The sequence below is a fragment of the Sardina pilchardus genome, chromosome 2 (genome assembly GCF_963854185.1).
Source record: "Sardina pilchardus chromosome 2, fSarPil1.1, whole genome shotgun sequence".
In the NCBI taxonomy this organism is placed as follows: domain Eukaryota; kingdom Metazoa; phylum Chordata; class Actinopteri; order Clupeiformes; family Clupeidae; genus Sardina; species Sardina pilchardus.
The window spans coordinates 10,000,775-10,008,282 of NC_084995.1; the positions used below are offsets into that span (position 1 = coordinate 10,000,775).

General features: G+C 42.5%; 1 pseudogene; it reads right to left on the reverse strand.

The window, feature by feature from the left end:
* Positions 1–627: 627 nt before the first annotated feature.
* LOC134075269 (large ribosomal subunit protein uL11-like) lies at positions 628–6,751 on the reverse strand (annotated as a pseudogene).
* Between the last annotated feature and the right edge of the window lie 757 nt (positions 6,752–7,508).

Sequence of the window (7,508 nt, forward strand, 5' to 3'; positions counted from 1 at the left end):
GTGCATGAAAGGGTTAATATCCTGGAGACAATCCAGAAGAGGCTGGATGGAGTCATTCGATTTTAAGGGAAGGTATAGCTGGGTGTCATCAGCATAGAAATGAAAGGAGAGGTCATACCGCCGGATGATATCACCAAGGGGGAGCATGTATAAACAGAACAGCAAAGGGCCCAAAATGGAGCCTTGTGGGACCCCATAGGAAACAGGAGCTGAGGAGGAGGAGGCGCAAGCAAGGGATACTGAGAAGGTTCTGAGAAGCTATATATGTATATGTAACCAACAGCATAAAATAGCAGAATATCAAAACCTTTTCAGTAGGCTAGCCTACCGCTGTTCCAGAAATCACAAATAAGAAGGTATCCCTTCCATGTCTGTTCATTTTAGTACATTCTAACGTAAGGGGCAAAGATTCTACAACAGCACAAGATGGATCACTTTTGACAAGCTCAGGTGTCATCCCAGACACTGGCTACGGTGCTGATCCTAAAATGTTAACAGATCCATCTTGCTCTGCTGTAGGATCTTTGGTAAGCAGGCAGAACGAGACCCCTGTCATAATCGTCATGGGGAGATTCCTTCCAAACCTTTTTTTTTTTTTTTTTCATTTTTGTAACAAATTTATTTACTTCTCCACTCGTGATTTTACTCAGAGGCGATTTCAAGTTTTCCAGCATTACATGTAATGTCATCAATGACATCATGGGGATGGCGGCCATCGATGGTACAGCCAACAGACTGAGCTGTTCCCAGGATCTCTTTCACGGTTCCAGACAGCTCTCTGGCAATGGAGCGGTGCCTCATGACACGGGCAATGCTGACAATCTCTTCAAGAGCCACACTGCCACTGTGCTTGACATTCTTCACCTTCTTTCTGTCACGAGGAGGCTCTTTCAGGGCCTTGATGATCAAAGCAGAGGCAGAGGGCACGACTTCAATAGCTGCCTGTCTGTTCTGGATGGTCAGCTTCTCAGACCCTTCCAGTCACCAGTGGCCTTGGCAATGTCGTCACCAACTTTCTTGGGTGACAGACCCAGAGGACCAATCTTGGGTTAAATTATTTGAATTAGTTTTCATTTTTTTTGATTGTTTTTTGAAAATGTATTTGAAAAAGTATTGAAAACATTTTTACGGAGCCGTGGAGGGGACATGGTCAAAAAAGATATTAATTGTGGCCACAATATAGCTATAACGTGCGAACGAAATACTAATTAATAGGTATTATCATTCCTGGACAGCTGGCTATATCAATCAGCAACCAGTAAGGATAGAAGCGATTTAATCAAGCTATACTTTGATATGGGTTTAACCTATCAGGAGATGTCGAGCACACTTGCTCTCCGTGGCTTTCCGGTGAGCAAACGGCATCTGAAAAGGCTTCTTAAGGGTTTAGGATTATACAGACGGCAATACACTAATTTAGAGGACGGAGTCAACTTCATCGTTGGTCAGTTGGAGCAAGGCCTTGGGGAACATCATTGGTATCGGTGGATGTACCGCAAGTGTTTGGAGGCAGGTATCCGCATTCGGACAGAGGACGTGAGGATCCTTCTCTCCGTGCTGGACCCCGAAAACTCAAAAGCGTGTGTGTGTGTGTGTGTGTGTGTGTGTGTGTGTGTAAATAAAAGACAGATTATTATGGACCCACGTCTCTGGCTATTCAGTAAACGAACTTGTGTGCAATTACTAAACCTGTTAACATTGAAGTAACATTCCTCTGGGTGAAATTCCCAGAGTGGCGTAGTCAGGCTATTCAAAATACTGATCTTGCCACACTCATGCAAATCAAACCACTAGTTAAAATATAGGGGCTAATAAGGGTGGGGGGGGATTGGTGAAGAGGCTGTGCCGAAAAACATGCCCAGGTGTCATCCACGCGTTTTATTTACATGTTTACACATTACATTTTAGTCATTAAACATTGAAAATATACAGTATGAATGTGCAATATATATAGGCAAATAATGTAATCAAATTGTAAGCCTATAGGCTATAGAAAATATAAAGGAATGAAATATGTCGGGATCAAGGCCGTAGCCATGATGTCAACATTGGGGGGGACCAAATTTGTGGCGGGGTCTGACAAAATGTCAACACATTATATTCTTAACCATAATTTTCCATATTTTTTTCAAATGATCAAATATTTCAGAATTGTTTTTCTCCTCACACACCTCCAGGTCAGCATGCTCATGCTCTCTATCAGGGAGGCCCATAGCCTACTGTAGACCATATAGGCTATATAAACACAGTAGTTAAACCAGATGAATAAAAAAGAATTTCCCAGTGTCATTTGTAGTGGTGTTGTAGACTGATACAACTCACATTCAATACAATAATAGTTAACCTAATTACAGAATCAGATCTCTATCTATCTATCTATCTATCTATCTATATATCTATCTATCTTGCATCAGTCAGGAGCCATAGCCAATTAAAAATACATGATAAGAATATTGGTGTCAAAATTGTTTTGAAATTGATAATAGGTCAAGAAGTTTGATATTTTTGATAAGTTTGATTTGGGAATGAAATTGACTTCGCCTACATTTATCTTTACTGTAATGTCAAGTCAAATTGAGTGCCTGTCACTTTAAGAACGTGAGAATAGAATTATACCTAGGAATATGAAAGCAATGCTTATGTTCTAATTCTAGCCTATGTAGTTTATCTAAATGTTTAAAAAAAAAAAAGTGGAAGAACACAATATTCAAGCAGTAGTTCATTATTTTGATTGTGCCACAGCCTGAAGATGGAGAACAAGTAGGCTAGAAATGTAGCCTATTGCAATTTAAAAACTGGATTACTCGGGAATGGCTTGGGAGCTATTCCACCGCGATGGGCCAGGTGTGGAGATGGAATGTATGATTTCATTTTGTGTATTCACGTTGATTTTCTCGCGAACCGTTTATTACAGCAACTAGTGTACGTAGCCTAATACCATCAGAAAGCTTGTGATTAGCCTAAACTTCGTGAGCAATCCACCAGATAATAATTGGTGCGCAATTTGATTCTTTCGCGAGTTGCAGATAGAAGAATATATAATTATATTTCGTGTAGGCTAAATTTACATTGATACCACCAGAAAGCTCGTGCTCTGTCAAGTGACATGCATATCAGTGTGACTAAAACTTCGTGAGCAATCCGATAGAGAATAATGGGTGAGCATTTTGCATTTTGCGTCTCAGATAATTTCTCTGCGCTGAAAACATTGTACAGTAGAGACCAGTGCTTGAAGTGGGCCGGAACGCAGTTCCGGAACTTCTGTATTTTCGTCTTTTGGGTTTCGCCACTTTTTTCAGCGTTCCGGTACTTACTGAAACTGATACGACGCAGTGACAGTCACAGTGGCCCGAGAATAGACAATAGCCGTGTTCAAGTTCAACTCCAAATGACCTTTTGCAGCAACGAGAGCTGCCGGTGGCAGCAGGGGCGGGGATGCAAACGCTGCTATGAAGTTGTACACTCTCTACTTCCCGTGGTCTAGACTTGACCATGTGACGAATCACGAGGCACGGACCCGCACGGACTCTTGTGGATATGGGGAGGCATCTAAACACCTGCACACACGTCAGGGATGTAAAAGCCAATTAGGGCAAAGACCTGACGTCATGAAGGCAGGGTCTAGGCTCCGCTGCTCTCCGCAGTACCTCCAGACCGGCTGCTCTTTTGCGGAGCAGCCGCCTGGCCACGCCTTGCTCCCGCGATAAGTTGAGGCCATGTGATACCGACTGCCGAGTCGAAAACACGCCCATCTAGACCATCGTGGACAGATTTTTAACCACGTGCATCTTGTGCTGCGCAGTTTTTGTGCTACGCAGCCAACTTGCACGCGCCTATTATCACAAGACCGATGAAAGACTACATTACCCACGAGCCACAACAGTGCCCTATCACAGTGTTTCTCAATCTAACGGGCCGCGAGAAGATTACCATCGGGCCGCCGGTAGACCCTCTCTGCCCTCTTCGAGAGACGCACCATGCGGCCGCGGCCGCACCCATTCTTCTCGGTCTTATTGCTGCGCGAGAAAATCGCACAGAAATAACATGCATATCATATGAAACTGCAGAACCCGACCTTTCCAATGGTACTAGCCGCTAGTTTCTGTGATGAACGGTTCGCGAGATAATTAGCGTTGAAAATTACAGTTACCTACAAAAATTAATGGCACATTCAGTTCTGCGTCATACCCATTCGTCTCTGTGAAATTTTTCATATCAGAAGTTGTATTCAGACCCCTGTTTGCCATATAGCCATGGCAGATGCTTGAAATGCCATTTCAGGACCCAAAATAGCAATAGAAAGAACACTTACAGTCACACTTACCCACTTGTTCTGACTTTTGACCTAATCTCTGTTCTTGGCCAGTTATTGTTAATTAAATCAATGTAACAAGTAGGCCTACAGCCTATTTCACAGTTTTCTTCATCTGGGCCTTTAGCCCAAAGGTTTCTGGTTCTAGGGCCCTTATTAGCCCAGTCTATTGTTAGGCCTACAAGTGGCTATACTGCACTGGTCTGGTTCGTGTTGTTTTAATGGTTTTCCATATTCCATTTGTTAATTAGAAAAAAGTAACCTAGGCCTATAGATTAGTGCTTGAAAAAATTATTAAATAAAAAAAGTTTTTCAACCAACACATCCTAAAGACTTTTTTTTTCACCGCACAAATGTCAAATGTCAGAAAATTAGAGTTCCTGCACTTATTTTTTCCCACTTCAAGCACTGGTAGAGACAGATACTATACCTGTAGTTGATCTAAAGAGCCCATGCACCTATGCCTTAAATTTGTCTCTCTCCTGTCTAAACAATATGCTGCGGTCTAGTCTAGTCACCAACTGTCAACTGAAAGTGAACAGATTGATAAAAAAGAAGAATGGATTTGGCGACATCTCTTGCGTGTGTGTGAGAGCGTGAGATTGATGTTGAAAGCGTGCGTCACGCCAGGTACTAGGCTACTAATGAAGGTCCTACTATTAAGCTATTTTGTGCATTTGATTGCATTTGCCAGTGACAATTCAGATCGCGGTCGTTACCGTTGGTTTCCTGTAGCGTTTTTTATTTATTTATTTTTCTATGTCCGAATATTGGGGGGGGACATTTTGGTCGTATCTGAATATTGGGGGGGACACGTCCCCCTCAATGTCTATGGTGACTACGGCCTTGGTCGGGATTGTGACTGCTGTTTCATCATAAGCGAATCTAATTGCGAACGAACAGCATTCCTCAAAGACAGATACAAGTCAAGTGCTTGTGACCTAGTAGTTGGGAAACCCATGCCAGATTGTTCCATTATGATAGTGCACAAATCAAAAATATCCACATCACATGGGATGGAATTGAGGAAAAAAACATTTTCAAAAAAAAGAAAAGAAAAAAAAAACATTTTCAAAAAACAATTACAATTAAAAAAAAAAAAATCAATTTTACATTGAATTTTGAACATTGAATTGCAAAAGTAATTGACAATTAAATGATGAAACTGAATATTGAAAATTGAAATGCAAAATTAATTGCCATTTGAATTTTGAGACTAAAGTACCATGGCAAAATGGAATGCAATTCAATCCATGTTTATTCAAAGTTTTTAACCAAAATAAATCAAATTGATTTGATGATTGCATTGTCACTTCACATATTAAAATACATTTTGAAAGAAAGTATTGCAAATTGCAATATTAAATTGCATAATTAATTGGCAATTGCTTAATAATGTCTTTTAGAATTGCATATTGCAGAATGCATTGTCATTTGAATTTCGGAACACATATGCTTCCATAAATTAGTGTAACTGCAAAGTGGCAATCTATGGGTGCTCTTTCTTAAGGCCCCACTTTGTCTATTGTGACCTTCTCCCAGGCACCATCAGGATATGGCACAGGCTGTAGAGGAGGAGTGTGTGTGACTGCTGACTTGTCATGGGACTGACATGTGGTGCATGATTTGATAGCAGTCTCTACCTGAGCATCCATGCCAGGCCACCAGTATGCTTCTCTGAGTCTTTGCTCTGTCCTCACTATGCCTTGGTGTGCGTCGTTAGCTTGGCAAGCCAAACTATACAGAAATGTATAGTCTGGAGTCGGACCATTCACAGAGCTGAAGCCTGTGGGTGGGATGAACCGGTGTCTTTCAAACTACTCTGCACGTAATAGGCCAGCACTTGTGACCAATTGCAGCCGGTCGGCAAAACGGCAAATACATCCTTCTTTAAAACGAATGACTTGAGTGCTTCTTTCTGCTCAACCTTCAAAGAAAAGCCAAAGTCTAACTCTTCCAAAGTCGATTCAAACGAGCTCGCTTCGTTAGCCTCATCCATCTTTTGTTGTTCTCGATGGTTGTTGCAACACGGTCTCACACCCAACTCGTCGAGTGCGTCAAGATCGGAAGCCAAAGGTGCCTCGCAGCTCTGTCGTCACCGTGCTAAGGCGGGCTCAAGGACTCTGTACACAGATAGAGCGTTCTGATTGGACAGGCTGGCCTATATAAAAAAAATATTTTGCGTCTAGATTTCTAGGCTAGTGTGTCGTGGGCCAGGGAGATGAATTTTGACTGGAAACTGTCTGGCACCACGAGTCTGTGTGGGCCACGTACCACACAGTCACCCTGTAGGGAGAGTTCGTATCGAAGTTTGAAGAATGGCTGCAGGGCTGAAGTGAGGCGTTTTGCTGAAGCAGGCCATGTTGAGGTAAGAAGTCCACGCAACTGTGTCTGAACAGGACATGAGGTGCACGCAGCCTTAAAGGGATATTTCGCCATTTTTGGAAATACGCTCATTTTCCATCTCCCCTCGAGACAAAACAATCGATATTTACCTTGTTCCCGTTCATCCAGCCATTCTGTGAGTCTGGTGATACAACTTTTAGCTTCAGCCTAGCACAGATCATTGAATCGGATTAGACCATTAGCTTCTCGCCTGCTAGCTTCATGTTTAAAAGTGACTAAGATTTCTGGTAATTTTCCCATTTAAAACTCCTCTCAAGTTAGAAAGTGCAATAAGACCAACTGAAAATGAAACCTGCCGTTTTTCTAGGCTGATTCGACATGGAACTACACTCTCATCTGGCGTAATAATCAAGGCAACTTGCAAACGTACCATAGGTGCAGTGATATCGTATGCAGTATCTGAAAATAGTCCCCATAGACAACAAGCAGTAGAAGTGCCAGTAGTAGCACTGGACCCCTTCTACATGTAGGCCTATGTCTTTCAGGATTGATGACATCATCCTCTGGAAACAGCTGGGCCCGGATGCCAGTCCGTATGGCACCCTCTTGAATCGAAACAGGCCATCATGGGTGATGAATGTTGTCAAACAGCGGCTGTCTTCGTGTAGAGGCACCTGGGGGGTATTCCATCGATGGCACTAATCATAGCGGCGCTTAAGTGATTAAACGGCGTTTGAGTTAGCACCAACTTCAACACGAGGCTAAAGCCATTCCACTAACACATTTCAGCTGCGACTCATCGAAGTTAACTTAAACCAGGTTAATCAAATCTTGCAGTAGGCGCGTGCAC